Below are 17,325 nucleotides of genomic sequence, written 5' to 3'. Positions count from 1 at the left end.
AGCTTGAGCTTGAGCTTGATTGACTGCTCGTAGTTGCTACTTCATTATGACCAGATCAGCTGTTCTTGCACAGGGAACCAACAGATGTTTGCTTGGGACTAGCACACATCTTCAATGTACAAGTACTGGTGATCTCATTTGTTAGGTCATACTGGCGCTTGCCACGTCAGAATGCAAGTCAATGTGGGAAGGGGAGGAAATGATGATGCAATCACTCGCCCACTGCAAGCCGAATATACCTCTGCACCTGCCACGAGTTCATGCGGAATTTGTTGGAATTTCTGGGTTAGGTTGGAGATGCAGAGGTCCGTCTTGGTTAACGAGCTGCCAATGTGATAGATAGGAGAAGGTACTGATGGAATTTCTAATTGGATGTAGGAAACGAGCTCTATAGTTCATTTCCAATTCTAGCAGATTACTGTTAGAATACTCAAGTTGAAAGTATAGGAATAGTAATGGAAATGGTATGGAAGTCCATTTCCAGTTCTAGCGATTGCTAGAACATGAGAAATAAAGAGAAAGATACAAAGTAGGAGAATGGAAAGGACCTGGGATTGATCCCACGAGCTCCTGCGTATGAGGCAGAAGCAGTAGCCATATGACTACCAAGCCCGCTTCGAAACAAGAGATATCACGCACTGAACTGATTAATTTTATTACCGGCAGCGCAATGCAGAACACAATAATTCGTCCGACCGCGCGATCTTTCTGCTGTCCGAAACAAGAGATATCACGCACTGAACTGATTAATTTTATTACCGGCCGCGCAATGCAGAACACAATAATTCGTCCGACCACGCGATCGTTCTGCGGTCCGAAACAAGAGAGATCACGCACTGAACTGATTAATTTTATTAGAAGAGAGGAAGTAAAGTAAAGCAAAGAAAAACAAAAGAAGGAAATTATAAAAGAGAAAAAATTAAAAAAAAAGAAAAAGAAGAAGATAGAAAAAGGAAAACAAGAAGATTAACAAAAAAGAAAATATTCGATTAGAAATAGAAAAGAAGAAGTTGAGTAGGGACGAAAGAAAAAAAAATAGAAAAAGAAGAAAATTGGAAAGAAAGAGAAAAGGGTTAGAACAAGAAGAGAAGAAAAATAGTACAACAAAGAGAAGAAGCTAAGGTAACACAAGAGAAGAAGGTTAGAAAATAAAAATATCAAAAAATAAGTAGAAGATACTCTAGAAAAATAAGAGAAGAACATTGGTAACGGTAGAGAAGAAGATTATAAAATGAAGACAAGAAGATTTTAAGAAAAAGTAAAAGAAGATGAGAAGAGAAAAACAGAAGAAAAGTAAAGAAGAATCTGCACGTTTAAAGAGATAAGCCAGCCTGGGCTGAAAATCTCTATAATAAAGATAGTAATCATAATAATCTGCACGTGTACCCAGAGATCATTTATGCTGTTTCGAATGTGGTACATGTGTATTGTGGCCCACACAAAATGGATTGCATTAATGGAAAATGTTCATGTTCATCAAGAAATTTCTGATGAAAAGGCCTAAGATCTGTAGACGTAACCAATATGGTCTCCATTTTCCTCGAGAATCAACTTCCCTGGAAACGGGAAATGTAAAATTATTTTTCCGGGATTTCCCGAGATCCCGGGGAATAAAACAATCACTGTAGAAGGACGTGATCGTTTGACGACTGAGAGCAAAGCGCCTTTCTCTATCTCAGGCGACCAAATCAAAGAATTGTGGATTCTTTGATCAATTTCGCATGAAAGGTAGTCATGAGAGGACGTTGTGCTTTGATTGAAATTAAATTTTTTAAACTCTTTCATTAGATATGTGCAAAGAATAATACCTCACCTCCTGAATCGAAATCCGTACATCGTGGACTGATTTCAAATCAAAGGATCAAAATACGTTCAGTTATTTTTTAATCAAATATGTATATTAAAACAGACTGATTGACTAAACTGTCACTGTAAATAATTCAATACGCATCTTGAGAAGCGATCCCTTCAATTTGTATTCCGCTTATCTTACTTTATGATTCGCAACTTGAAATTAAAATACAGTTAATTTTGGTAAAATTATTTTCCACACGAAAACAAATGGCGCCAGAAATTCCGCGCTTGGTTTTTCATTTATTGTGTTTTAATTCCAAAGCCTACTTTTCATCTCATTAGCTTGAAAACTTACTGTCAAGTTTATTCCAAAGCCTACTTTTTACTCGACCTCAGGGTGTTTGCTACAATGCTACATGATGATCTAAAGTGGCTAAAAACCTGAGAAAATTTTATGTTCGATTCGAAAAGCGTTAATTCCTTCTGCAAAACGTTCGCCATGTCATGAGCATCAGTATCTCCTCTGACTGAAGAGTAAGATCTGCCATGTCCTGATCAGCTCCGCTTTTATCTACTTCTCCATAAAGTCCATATTTTTCCTCGATATTGGAGAAAAGACGGTTTGAAATTTTATTTCTCAAAGGGGTGTAATCATATTACACTGTAATATTCTTAGAAAATGATATATGCTTCTTAATAGATGTTTTACTAAGGAAACAATGAGACGATGTTAGTCAAAACATGTAATTGTAACCCCAAAATCAATTGTTGTAAAATTTGAAAAATAAGAAATGATTAATTTGTTTATTAATTTTCCGGGAAATTCGGGAATCTTATTTATACAGAGGGGGGTCCGGAAATCCCGGAATGGAAGCCGTAGCAACTAACGGAAGGCAATAAAGCTTATCAAGCTAAAATATAGAGAACAATACATTTATTGATTTTATCGAGTTCATAAAATAACGTGAACCCATGACAGTAAACAGTATTTCCTAAACCAGGATGGGGTCAAACAGCTTGTCAATTTCTCGATAACTAGCTCCGTTACGGGTGTTGATCTACAGCTCTTGACTGTATTATTTGTTGTCGAGTTGATAGACTACATAGAACCTTCGACAACAAATAATACTATGTATTTGACATGCAAACAAAAATTCTGTTCCTAGAACATACGAAGTAAGGGGCTGTCCATATACCACATGGTCGGTTTTAGATATCCTCCTCCCCCAGTGTGGGCATTTGTTCACATAAATTTCAAAAATTTGTATGGATCGTGGACATTTGCCGCATCTCCCCTCTCCCCTAAACTGTCCACGTGGTATATGGGCAGCCCCTTATTGCCTCATACAAGTGGTTGAACCCTTTTAACGGTCTTTTGATTTGAACTTTGATCGTTAATAGAGATAGCGTAAAAGGAGGTTTTACAGTAGTCATTACACGGCACACACGCCACCTTCCATCAACTACTTCGGCAGAACCTCCTTAGGGGTCGTACACTTATATCGTAAGCATTTTTTCTCTGTTTTTCGACTCCTCCTCCCCCCAGATAAGATTTTTTTCATACAAATGATTTTTTAATTATATGGTGCGTAAGAAAATGATAAACCCCCCTCCCCCTATAAATGCTTACGTAACATGTGTACGGCCCCATTATTTCAAATTTTGATGTTTTGCTAGCACAGTGCACAGCAATCTAACATGAATGTTAGTTTCGTTCAACTACAAACTTGTAAGAAAATGGCTTACTTTTATTGTGTGAAGTGAAATTCGAAGAAGAAAAACATGTATTTTACTCAGACGATCACTGGTTCAGCCGCACTTTCAGTACATATTCCTCTCACGGCAAAAGGAATACAAAGTTATATTGAAAATCAAACATTCATTCATGTAGGTTGGATTCTTATCAAATAACGGAAAAGGTAATGTCACTAGGCGGATAAATTAGGGTTTTTATAACCAAGTGATTGCATAAAATATTTAATTAGCGGCAAAATGATCTCACTCATCCATGAAATTTCATTATATCGTTCCATTCAGTGAGCTCAAATCATTTAACAATCGACAACGAGCTTCAAATACATATTTGTAATTAGGGCGTATATGACTTGCCATCAAACAGATGAACTAACACAGGTTTCGCAAAATTCTTTCGTTACGGAAAATTCGATTGCGGAATAATTTTCAACTTATTTTTAGGCCATTTTACGTTTAAGGAAATTTTCTGTTTCTAAAAAGCCATTACTGCCAAGTGCTCCAGAAACTTCCTTCGACAAGAATCAAAATGTGTACATAAACACTCATACGAGCTTTCAAAACGAGATTATCCACTTCACTGTTACTCAACAGTGTTTCATCACCGACGACGACTACCGGAGCCACCAGCTAACCTAACTGGATACATGACAAGCCCTTGACAGCGATTATGTTTCTAAAATTATCTTTGCACTTAATTTCATTAATAAAACTGAAAACTCAAACATCATCACCGTCGCCGTCGCTCTTTGTCACCGGAAGTGTAGCTACGTATAGGAATAAAGTTAGTGGAAGCGCACGGCGAGAGAAAGGGAATCTGATCAACACTTAGCGAAGACTGCAGATTTAGGGCGATGGGTGTTTTCCGTCAACGGGTAAATGGGAGTACTTTGCGAGATGACATCGCATCGGCTTGGTAAGATGGAGCAGAGTCGGGTAATTAATTAATACCATGTGACTTCTCTGTTCGTCCGAATAAAGTGACTTAACTGAAAACTATGATCCATCTGGTCACAGTGGATAATGTACCCGACAGGAAAAAAATACATTTATTCGTATATTATTGTACTCTTAGAAAGCAAAGCCAGTGTGCGTAAGATATCAACAACGTATGAAGTCTTCGACGTCCTTCATTAGAGAGTTTCAGTAGAGATCATTGTCATCATTGTCACATCATCACCATCAATGACATCAGGATATCGGATTGACGCCCACTAAAGAGCGAGTGCTGTGAGTATCACTTTGTGCAGAAGGAACATGCACTTTGCTGATGTAGTCTATTTCAAACACCCCATCAACGGTGAAGGGCAGACCTATACAGCAAGCTGCACCAAAGAAAGCCTTCTTCAATGAAGAAAGTGTGAAAGATGGATCCGGTAATTCCTTAATTAGATTAAATCCTTAATTCTTTTAATTTGCATATAATGCAAACATGTTGGAGAAATAAATATCTCAGTACAAATTGAACATCGAGACATTGTCCATGCATTAATAAAAACTGCATTCAATTGTAATTGCAAAGTTGTCACAATCATCATACCATTAACACCATCCTAATCTTCATTATGGTGAATATTATTATTATTATTGCCGTGATATCGCACTTAATTTTAATTATGCTCTTGCAGCACTCAACTGCATGGTTCGAAGCTAGTTTCGAGATGATTTGAATCGATTGCGAATTCTTCTTACTGCACCATTTCAGATTCCAATTTCACATGTTCACACATATGTAACTTACTTCTATTAGGTCTTGCGGAAAGCAAGAGTACCTATAATGAGTTGAAGTTTTGGAAAGGGCGTCCAATATAAATCTGGTCGCACCAATTTCCAATCTAACACTTTCACAGGACTGCCGATGGTAACTGCCTATAGCTATCTGTTAAGGGTCGAGTACTTATTGGGTACTGTTATCCTTCTGACATCAGCTAAATATTGTATTGAAAGTTCCATGGATTGATAAGCAACACAGAGGTGTATTGCACTTACATCTCTTGTCGGTGAACAAGACACGTCGAAGTCGAACGCCGCTGCAGCTGCAAGACTTTTATTTCTGTTAATTTTGATACAGATCTGTTCTTCACTTGTCTAGAGCTTCAGAGGAATGTCATAGACCAGCTGTTCTCAACCTGGGGTACATGTATCCCTGAGGGTACCTTCGCTTGTTCCAGGGGTACCTCGGACAAAAATGGTTAATGACAGATGGATTACAATTAAACACAATTTAAGTTTTTCTAGTTTTATTTTTTTTTATTTCAAATAATTTGTATTGTACACAATGGCGATCAGTGAATCAAAGACTTTGAATCCTGTCTACCACAACCAGTACTGCGTATGAGTCTCGGAAGCCTCCTTTCAAGAGGCCCGGAAGCCTCCTTTCAAGAGGCCCGGAAGCCTCCTTTCAAGAGGCCCGGAAGCCTCCTTTCAAGAGGCCCGGAAGCCTCCTTTCAAGAGGCCCGGAAGCCTCCTTTCAAGAGGCCCGGAAGCCTCCTTTCAAGAGGCTTGGAAGCCTCCTTTCAAGAGGCTTAGAAGCCTCCTTTCAAGAGGCTCGGAAGCCTCCTTTCAAGAGGCTCGGAAGCCTCCTTTCAAGAGGCTCGGAAGCCTCCTTTCAAGAGGCTCGGAAGCCTCCTTTCAAGAGGCTCGGAAGCCTCCTTTCAAGAGGCTCAGAAGCCTCCTTTCAAGAGGCTCAGAAGCCTCCTTTCAAGAGGCTCAGAAGCCTCCTTTCAAGAGGCTCAGGAAGCCTCCTTCAAGAGGCTCAGAAGCCTCCTTTCAAGAGGCTCAGAGCCTCCTTTCAAGAGGCTCAGGAAGCCTCCTTTCAAGAGGCTCAGGAAGCCTCCTTTCAAGAGGCTCGGAAGCCTCCTTTCAAGAAGCTCAAAGCCTCCTTTCAAGAGGCTCGGAAGCCTCCTTTCAAGAGGCTCGGAAGCCTCCTTTCAAGAGGCTCGAAAGCCTTTTTTTCTAGAGGCTCAAAAGCCTCCTTTCAGGCTCGGAGGCCTTCTTTCAAGAGGCTCAGAAGCCTCCTTTCAAGATGCTCAGAAGCCTGCTTTCAAGAGGCTCAAAAGCCTCCTTTCAAGAGCCTCTGAAGCCTTTTTCCAAGAGGCTCGGAAGCCTCTTTTCAAGAGGCTCAGGCCTCCTTTCAAGAGGCTCGGAAGCCTCCTTTCAAGAGGCTCAGAAGCCTCCTTTCAAGAGGCCCGGAAGCCTCCTTTCAAGAGGCTCGGAAGCCTCCTTTCAAGAGGCTCAGGAAGCCTCCTTTCAAGAGGCTCAGAAGCCTCCTTTCAAGAGGCTCAGAGCCTCCTTTCAAGAGGCTCAGAAGCCTCCTTTCAAGAGGCTCAGAGCCTCCTTTCAAGAGGCTCAGGAGCCTCCTTTCAAGAGGCTCAGGAGCCTCCTTTCAAGAGGCTCAGAGCCTCCTTTCAAGAGGCTCAAGCCTCCTTTCAAGAGGCTCAGGCCTCCTTTCAAGAGGCCCGGAAGCCTCCTTTCAAGAGGCTCAGAAGCCTCCTTTCAAGAGGCCCGGAAGCCTCCTTTCAAGAGGCTCAGGCCTCCTTTCAAGAGGCTCGGAAGCCTCCTTTCAAGAGGCTCAGGAAGCCTCCTTTCAAGAGGCTCAGAAGCCTCCTTTCAAGAGGCTCAGAGCCTCCTTTCAAGAGGCTGGAAGCCTCCTTTCAAGAGGCCCGGAAGCCTCCTTTCAAGAGGCTCAGGCCTCCTTTCAAGAGGCTCAGAAGCCTCCTTTCAAGAGGCTCTGGAAGCCTCCTTTCAAGAGGCCCGGAAGCCTCCTTTCAAGAGGCTCAGGAAGCCTCCTTCAAGAGGCTCAGGCCTCCTTTCAAGAGGCCCGGAAGCCTCCTTTCAAGAGGCCCGGAAGCCTCCTTTCAAGAGGCTCGGAAGCCTCCTTTCAAGAGGCTCAGAGCCTCCTTTCAAGAGGCCCGGAAGCCTCCTTTCAAGAGGCTCAGGAAGCCTCCTTTCAAGAGGCCCGGAAGCCTCCTTTCAAGAGGCTCAGGAAGCCTCCTTTCAAGAGGCTCAGAAGCCTCCTTTCAAGAGGCTCAGGAAGCCTCCTTCAAGAGGCCTGGAAGCCTCCTTTCAAGAGGCTCGGAAGCCTCCTTTCAAGAGGCTCGGAAGCCTCCTTTCAAGAGGCTCAGGCCTCCTTTCAAGAGGCTCGGAAGCCTCCTTTCAAGAGGCTCGGAAGCCTCCTTTCAAGAGGCTCGGAAGCCTCCTTTCAAGAGGCTGGAAGCCTCCTTTCAAGAGGCTCGGAAGCCTCCTTTCAAGAGGCTCGAAGCCTCCTTTCAAGAGGCTCGGAAGCCTCCTTTCAAGAGGCTCGGAAGCCTCCTTTCAAGAGGCTCGGAAGCCTCCTTTCAAGAGGCTCGGAAGCCTCCTTTCAAGAGGCTCGGAAGCCTCCTTTCAAGAGGCTCGGAAGCCTCCTTTCAAGAGCCTCGGAAGCCTCCTTTCAAGAGGCTCGGAAGCCTCCTTTCAAGAGGCTCGGAAGCCTACTTATAGAAGACTTGGAAGGCTTCAAAAGTCCTCAAAGTCTTGTAAACAGCTTGATGTATAATAAACATATATAAATTTGAATTGGAATAACGAAAATTTCGGACAACTTTTTGAAGAACCATATGTACCGTTAGAGCACAGGTTCATTTTTAATATATATATACGCTTGTTTACATTTACAGCAGAAAAAATAGAGGGTACCATAATAAAAGTACAAGTTTGAAGGAGTACCTCTTAAAAAAAGACCGAGAATCGCTGTCCTAGACTAAGTGTCTGCCTCAGACAAATGAGATATTTTACAATTTACATCTTGTAGTAGATCTTTAACAACAAAGATATGAACGGAGGAGATAGATAAGATATTCTCATACACACAGTACACCATACTTACACTCAGAAAAGTTTCATTTTGTCTCTCATTTATCTACTTTTTTATGTTCCTATTGACGCTTTAACTTGAAGAGAAACCACAAGGAGCAGGGTAGATTACAAGCTTTTTACACTTTTACTTAAATTTAGTAGCTAACCCACACAATAAAGATACTAACAGGGATCTGAGGACAGAGTGTCTACGCTTCTAAGTGGAGTTGATGGAGCCACAGCTGTTGATACTATGATGCGAAATAGGCGATGATGAGCTGAAAAGATGGTTAAGCAGTTAAGGTTTTTCTACTTCTATACAGACTATGTACATTAGAATCAATCGTTGGTTTTTGTTTTTCATGGTAAGCATTAATTAAAATAGTAGCGTAGTTACACATACACGTAAGTCAACGGAAACGAAGTACCGACGGCAGTTCAATGATGATAGAAGATGCACATTCAGTTTTTTTTACACAGATCGAACGCACGCAGAACATGATGAGCAACGGATGCACACAAACAGGTCATGTTGTAGGGATGTGATGATTATTTGTTTTATCATGGATGTTGTTTCACAACAGGATGAGCATGAGAAAGCACCGAAGAGACAGAGAAGAAACAGAGAGATATCGTTTACTGATCAGAAGCTTCTTGTTTGATGTGAGATATGGACCAATAGTCTACAAACAATGAAAATGAGTTTTTTTTTCACACTAACACGACAGCAACGGCTATTCGATTGGGTGCCTCTTCTATCAACGAAAAAGGCGTACCTACTGCTTTCTCACCGTGATTTTCGGATTGATTCTTACTAAATATCTACTTGATAGAATGAATTGAAAACGGGAATCACTTACAGGTTCAAGGTGTATGCAGGAGTTGAACAGAACTGAACATGACGATCTATTACTGCAACAGCATCTCATGAATTGGCGGGTTTTACTAAAAGTGAATAGATGAAACGGGAGAAAAATGTGAATATGCTAAATGGTGCTATTAAATATGTGTTTATATTTTGTGCAAGTTGAATTGATTTGAGAGTAAATATAAACTGTATTACAATATAATTCAGAAAACGAGTTTAAATGAAACCTATTACTTCTGTAAGTAGGAGAGATGGTTCAGTTGTAGGCACCCCAACGTATCTTTTAACAGAAAGCAGATACTGTCGTTCTGAAAGCTGTCATTCATTTGCTGCATCAACATAATGTTTTGTGCCCAATGCCAAACTAGAAAGGCCCCTTTATTTAGTACTACGAACAAAATAATTTCTTTTAAATGAAAATAAAAACGAAAGTGTTGTGCTGGAGGTCGAGGCTTCAATTCCAGGCTCGTCCCTTCCATACTTTGTATAGTTCTTTCTGTGTTTCACGTTCTATCAAAACGATTCCTACTGTTATAACCTTCCACACAATCCCAAAAACCTAGCACCTATGAGGGGTCGTAAAGTTCTCTGCATCTTTCTTAAGAAAGTGTTCAACTACCCATTCTTCCCTTTCCTCAGCATTCGCAAGGACGTGGCCTAGACAAATCTCGACTATTGAAGAGTGCATTGTCTCCATCTAAGAGATAGTGATTAGTCCCAAATCAATACCTGTGGTATCGGATGAAAGTGATGCTACTCTCAATTCTCATACAATAGTCTTAGCTTGTACCACCTATGAATTTGTGCGAATTGCTCAATGCTAATGCTAATGCTAGTATAAGTTCATCACACACAAAGTGAAGTGATTCAATTGAACAAGTGAGTTCCAGTGCGTATGTATACAGTAAAATAAATCTATTTTGAGGTTCAATGACGAGTGAAATCAAATAACTTATTTCAATGAAATTTTTATGCCATTTTTCCAGAACTTTAGACATATAATTGATTGAAATAATGTTTTGGAGATGATCGCAGCAAGCCATGTGTGCGGATGGTTATTTTTGAATTTGCTGTCACGTTTTTGTTCGTTCTCGCAAGAAATAGATTCTGCTGATGTTTGTATTTTGCATATGTACTAGAAGAAAAAAGCTTAAGTGATCTGAAGTTTGAAATTCACGCGTTTGGTGACCTTTATAAAGTGTATTTTTGATTGAGTGCACGAAATCCTATCCTAATCCAAATCCAATCCAAATCCAATCCAAATCCAATCCAAATCCAATCCAAATCCAATCCAAATCCAATCCAAATCCAACCCAAATCCAATCCAAATCCAATCCAAATCCAATCCAAATCCAATCCAAATCCAATCCAAATCCAATCCAAATCCAATCCAAATCCAATCCAAATCCAATCCAAATCCAATCCAAATCCAATCCAATCAAATTCTAATGCAAATCCAATTCAATTCTAATGCAAATCCAGACCAAAATTCGATTCAATCCAAATCCAATTCAAATCCATTCCAAATCCAATCCAATTTTAGTTTCGCAGTACACTATTAACCATTTGGCATCAAGTAGTACTGCTTGCCAATAACTCCAAACTAATCTTACGCAAATGAATTCGAGCTTCCGAATAGCTTTGCAAAAAACGGCAACCATATTGACTTTTCAATTTCCAAGATATTTGCTCCTCCAGGTAATCCCGCTGTGGCTACTATGTCAGTACATTCCAAGATAATTTTCTAGATAATATATTTGGCTTTCTGAACAGCTTCGAACAGTACAGCATTGAATATTTGTACATTTCTATCAGATTGCGTTATATCATAGCTCAACTGGTAGTCTCATGTACATTGCCAAGTGGCTTCATGAAATCTTAATATGTTTTAATCAAAATCAATGCCCGCTGGACTTTGAAATTTTCTAGATCGTAAACCATTTTCCGTTAGTCTTCCATACGCACCTTGTAGTTTCACAAACTACAAAACATTATTTTCGGTCACCTTTCAGACACACCTTATAATTTTCCAAACCACAAACCATTTCCACCGATCTTCCAGACGCGCATTGTAATTTTGCAAACCACAAACCAATTTCTTACGGTCTTCCACGGCGAGACTTTGATGTTCTTCAAACCACAAACCATTTTTCCAGCGGTCTTGATGCGCCACCACAAACCATTTTTCGACGGTCTTCGAGACGCGTCTTGTGATTTAACAAACCACAAACCATTTTCCGACGGTCTTCGAGACGCGTCTTGTGATTAAGCAAACCACAAACCAAACGCCTTGTGATTTTGCAAACTGAAATATATCACTCGTCACAATTTAACCACTTGAATTTAACTCACCTCATGAAATCAGCGACAGGATCTAAAAAATAGACTGGCAGGACCACCAAAATGTGTGGCCCTAAATGGCCGGAACGAAATTGTGACGGCGAATCTCCGTGGATGCGTGAGCACGCTGCGGAGGTCTGACTAGAAGAGGAAAAGTCATGGCTTGCTGCTCGCCGATTGACACACTGATGTGTGAATCTATTAACACACGCTGAAGGCACTTTACTCAAACCCCACAACATCCGGGAAAGAGCGCCTAACATAGCTCTGGTCTTCACAAGTTCCAATACTCACGCTTCCACGGGTCTTCCGATGACAATTGACCGCCAGTTAAGAGTTGCGTACTTAGCCGATAGTGTAGCCTAGGCACTGTTGTCCTTCTGACATCAGCTAGAGTGAGAGGGTGCGTCCTGTGGGGTCTGCCTAGGATGTGGTGGGGTTCGACAGTGGGCTCTGTTGAACTTCTATAAAATGCTGCATGTTTCCGCAAGCCGGCCCTATCAAAGCGACCTTATGCCGCTCAAAGCGCACTAGCCTAGTCCTGGTGTTGGGTGGAACTTTCAACAAATTTGACCCGACTGATCGAGCGTCTGTTCACCAAGCAGGTTCGGTTCCAACAGCGTCTATTCTGGCATCCAGCGGCTGAGTATGAAATTCTATTCCCAGAAGCTATACCTGAGATGGCAGCTCCATCCCGGTGGATAGGGAACCTTGGGCCAACAACTTACTGTTCCCGAAACATCAATTTGTTAGAGAATCCGATAATGAAAGAATACGGACTGACTTTACGGCAACGACTTTTAGCACGAAACAACGGACACGAATATGAACATGAAACGTTTTAGCCCTAGCCCAGCAGGGTAAATTGGCACACCTTGCCAATGAGGCACACCGCATGAAGATTGAGATCCTGGGACTGAGTGAAGACCGTTTGCCTAACTTTGGAGAACACAGAACGCCGTCGGGACAAGTTCTGCTATACTCTGGTTTACGAGGTGAACACGCTCTCCGGCATCGCTAAGTTGGCTTCCTACTAAGCGCTCAGGCACACTCTGCGCTTATGAAGTGGGAACCTATAAGTGAAAGGATAATCTTTGCCAGATTTAGAACACGGGTCCGAAACCTTACTATAATCCAATGTTATGCGCCAACCGATGCTGCTGATCTGCAAGACTTCTACAGCCAACTCAATTCCGTCGCAGATAGAATTTCGAAGGGTGATATCAAGATCTGTATGAGCGACTTCAATGCGAAGATCGGGCCGGACAACTCGAACCATGAGCGCATTATGGGACGCCATGTTCACGGAGAAATGAGCGAAAACGAAAAGCTGTTCGCAGAATTTTGTGGTAATAACGACATGATGATCGGGGGTTCGCTCTTCCCTCATCGACCGGTTCACAAGGTCACGTGGGTCTCCCGTGACGGCTTTACAGAAAATCAAATCAACCACATCTGCATCAGCCGAAAATGGAGACGGAGCCTTCTTTATGTAAGGAATAAACGTAGTGCCGATATTGCGTCTGATCATCACCTCCTCATCGGCGAAATACGCCTGCGCATTGCGCGGATTCGACGGCAGTAGGAAAGAGTTGGACGACGATTCAACACACGCCGACAGAAAGATGCCACGGTGAAACGGTCCTTCGTTGAAAAACTGGAGACGCGTGCTGCAGATATTCCGGGAGGTTGCAGCGTGGAAGACCAATGGACCGCCATCAAGAATGCCTTCATCACCATCTGCGAGAAAAATCTGGGCGAACTGCGCACCCAAAGAAAACAATGGATCACCGATGAGACCTGGAGGAAGATAGAGGAGCGAAGAGTAGCCAAAGTCGCGATAGAGCGATCAAAAACCAGAGGAGCCAAGATCTTGGCCCGTCAACGATACTCGGCTCTGGAGAAGGAAGTAAACCGCTCATGTCGACGGGCTCATGCGTGGGCGGACTCTCTGGCTGACGAAGGAGAGAGAGCCGCAGTAACCGGGGACATTCGCCTCCTCTACGATATCTCACGGCGCTTAAGCGGGGCGAAGATGAATGCAACGATGCCTGTGAAAGACGCGAATGGTCAGTTATTGACCGACCCAACTGACCAGCTTAAACGCTGGTTCGAGCACTTCGAACAACTTTTTCAAGTGCCAGCCAGGCTACTACCACCTCGGCATGATCTGCGTAGGATCTGACGTATGACACGTGTCAATACCGAAGCTCCATCACTGCTACAGATTTAAACAGCCATCCAAAGCATGAAATCGAATGAAGCCCCAGAGGTCGATCGCATATCAGCCAAGATGCTCAAAGCTGACCCCATGACATCCAGTCAACTACTGCATCGTTGATTTCGTAATATCAGGAACACCGAAACTTTCCCGGCCGACTGGATGCAAGGTATCTTAGTGAAGGTGCCCAAAAATGGTGACCTGGCTGTATGCGATAACTGGCGAGGCATTATGTTGCCTCGAATCGAGAATCGAGAATCGACGAGATTCTGGTAGGTGCGATTGACCGAGAATCAAATAGCAGCCTATAACCATGGAGCACCTAAACGACTTCGAATTCGCTGATGAAGTAGCACTCCTCGCTTAACGGCGCTCTGATATGCAGAGTAAGCTCAACGACCTTGCCGAGCACCTCATCGACAGATTAAGTCATCAATGTCAACAAAACCAAATCGTTGGATGTAAATACGGTGACCCCTTCCAGTTTCACAGTAGCCGGGCAATCAGTGAAGAATGTTGAAAGCTTCCAATATCTTGGTAGTCAATTGGCGTCAGACAGCGGTACCAAGATCGACATGGGTGCACGGATCAAGAAAGCAAGGGCTGCCTGCCTGAGTTTAAGAAATATATGGAAAAACAGGCAGATATGTGAACGCATTTTCAACTCTGAAATCTGTGCTGTTACACACTAGCGAAACATGGTGTATATCAGTGGAGAACACTCAACGGCTGCAGGTGTTCATCAACAGATGCCTGCGGTATATAATTCGGGCCTGGTGGCCTCACAACTGGATCTCAAACAACGAGCTCCACCGTCGTTGTCACCAGAGGCCGATAGCAACAGAAATTCGGGATCGGAAGTGGGGCTGGGTCGGCCACACTCTACGTAGGGGCGGAAACGAAATCTATAAACAAGCATTAGACTGGAACCCAGCGGGACATCGCAGCAGAGGCAGACCCAGAGGCTCATGGCGGCGAAACCTCAATAAAGAAATAAAAGAAGTCGACCGAAATCTAACCTGGCAACAGGTTAAAGCGATAGCTGGACATCGCTCAGGATGGAGATCTTTCAAGTCGGCCCTTTGCACCACCGGAGGTGTACAGGATCCATAAGTAAGTAAGTAAAAGAGAATTGGAATCACCAGAGAAAATATTCGTAAACAATTTTACGTTTAGTAGAACGAAGCTCCAAATTTAGGTGCCTAATTGATAAGCTCAAACAGTATCTCTTTGGAACAGGTTCCCCGGAGACTAAAGAGGTCAGAAACCAACAGCTTTTTTGTTAGTGCCAAGAAAAAATCGAAAATCAATTGGAATTTGAGTTTTTGGCATCATTATGAAATATTGGGTCAAAATGGACCTCAATGTACAATGTATCGCTTTTTGTGGCGCTTCTCCTAGAGGTTGCTGGAAGCTGATTTTCTCAGAAAATCTTTATTTTCAAAATTAGGATAAGTCAGATTTTTTTTTAGATTTTTATCCTGTTGCATCGCAAAGATATAAAGTTGTTTTAGGTGTACTTGGGTCAAAATGGACCCCAATACACTAGGAAGGTTAAGACATTTACGGAATTATGTAAGATTTTGATCGTCAAAAGTGCCATTATCTTTGGGATTTTGGATATTCATATATCAATCGATTTGGAAACTCTCCAGCAATTATTTACTATAAACTATTGAAAATTCCAATTCTTGTCATACTGAGTACAAACTTTATAACCAACCAATCCTACTCATGTATTCCCAACACGGACATAAGATTGATTCAAGCTACTGGCTTTTTGATCCACCGCAAGTCTTTCTTTGTGTACAAAAGAAGCTGTGTAACTACCAAGTTTTGAAAGCGCCCCAGAAGGCGAGAGAAACCCCTTCAAGCATCTTTCGTCAAGCAACGTCTATTCGTCGTTGCCATTGGACGACGCCGGCCATCCGCCCGAAAGGAAGCGCAAGAAGTAGCTGACGTAGGCGCAAGCAATGCGGAAGGAGAAGTGGCCGCCTTTGTTTTCAACGGGCGATTCATGAGGGTACTGGAATGTACTTTTCGGTGCTGCAGCGAGAACGTGAAAGCGGTGCCGGCAAACATGAACCATCATCAATCCGCCATGAAGTTCCTCGAGGTCCACATGCATAAGTACTACATTCATTACCATCGCGGCACTCAAGGAGTTGCTACGAGGACTCCACGACATGAAAAAGGAGGAGCTCTAAGCAGCACAAGAAAGTTGCGGCCTGAAGCCAGTGGCCGTGCACAAGATCACTCGTTACGACAAGGCAAGGTGATATCACGATCATCTTTAAGTTGGCCCATCTGGAGCACGGCTCCACCACCTGGAGGGACCTGAAGCTGGTCGACGTTATAATCTACAACGTCGTTAACTGGGAGTGATATCGGATCGGATCGGCGATTCGCGACATAGCGCAGGGATTTCACGCCTCGCACTCGCCAATGATGCTGGGCAGGTGGCCGAACCCAAGTGCACCAACTGCGGAAACAAACATCGAGCCAGACACGTTGTAATCGCTTGGCAAAAATCCAGGCAAGAATGGTGGAACTCAGAAGTAATGACTTCTCCCATAAGATCCGCGCTCTTACAGATTGGGCCAAACTGTTCTGGAAACTGACCAGAATTCTAAAATCTAAGCCTCGTCACATTCGACCTTTGATCCCATTAGGATTAGACAATAATGGCTGTAAAGATCGCTTAATTACTGTGGGCTTTGTGACCGTGCGGTTAGCGACGTCAGTCCTCTGAACGCGTGTGTCCCGCTAAGGGGAAAACTTTTCGTGAAGCAAAAAATCCTCTGGTCCACTGGGTGTTGTGTAAATGTCCTGTTCGTTGTCTAATGCTAGATGTTAAGTCTTCAGTTTGTACGACATGACATCTAATTATAAATCCTGCAGAGAAGGTCTCCGAAATATGTTGACGCTTTGTCAGCTCAGCCCCAGGCTTTGACAGAATCGTGAATCTCAAACGCTTGAGTGCTCCGTTTTTCAAACACCTTTCGCTGATCTGTGATCAATGCCTCAGTTACTTTCGATTGTCCTGGAAGTCATCCAAAGTCATCCTCATCCAGAAGCCTGGTGTGGGGTTTGAGTAAGTTACCATCAGTGTGTGATTAAATATTAACACCTCAGCATGCCATTGGGTGAGCAGCAAGCCATGACTCGGCCTCTTCTTGTCACATCTCCGTGGCGTGCACACGCACCCACGGAGAGCTGCTGTAATCGCATTTCGCTCCGGCCATTTGGGGTCACACACGTGGAAAGAATCTTTCCTCCTCCCAAAAGTTGTCGTTGCTCCAGCCTTCTCTGAGCGTTATCCAAGCTATTTGAAAAGGTAATTCACCGCCGATTCTCCTTAGCCGTGCGGTAAGACGCGTGGCTACAAAGCAAGACCATACTGAGGGTGGCTGATTTCGATTCCCGGTGCCGGTCTAGGCAATTTTCGGATTGGAAATTGTCTCGACCTTCTTTGGGCATAAAAGTATCATCGTGCTAGCCTCATGATATACGAATG

The 17,325-nt window shown here is 42.9% G+C and overlaps 1 protein-coding gene across 2 annotated transcripts in view; it reads right to left on the bottom strand.

Annotated features, from left to right (window-relative positions):
• LOC134210690 (uncharacterized) overlaps positions 1-17,325 on the bottom strand; it is a 131,006-nt gene that overhangs the window by 81,686 nt on the left and 31,995 nt on the right. Inside the window, exons 2-3 of one of the 2 annotated variants that reach the window (XM_062686897.1) lie at positions 9,240-9,324; positions 8,568-8,657 (exon numbers count right to left, since the gene is read on the bottom strand). The gene's annotated coding sequence lies outside the window, so the exon portion shown is untranslated. Of the gene's footprint in view, positions 1-8,567; positions 8,704-9,239; positions 9,325-17,325 lie in introns of both variants that reach the window. The other variant, XM_062686895.1, reaches the window with a different exon arrangement.

This window comes from Armigeres subalbatus, chromosome 2 (assembly GCF_024139115.2).
Source record: "Armigeres subalbatus isolate Guangzhou_Male chromosome 2, GZ_Asu_2, whole genome shotgun sequence".
Lineage (NCBI taxonomy): Eukaryota > Metazoa > Arthropoda > Insecta > Diptera > Culicidae > Armigeres > Armigeres subalbatus.
The sequence above is the reverse complement of the archived record's forward strand: the minus strand, read 5'-3'. Positions and strand labels throughout refer to the sequence as shown.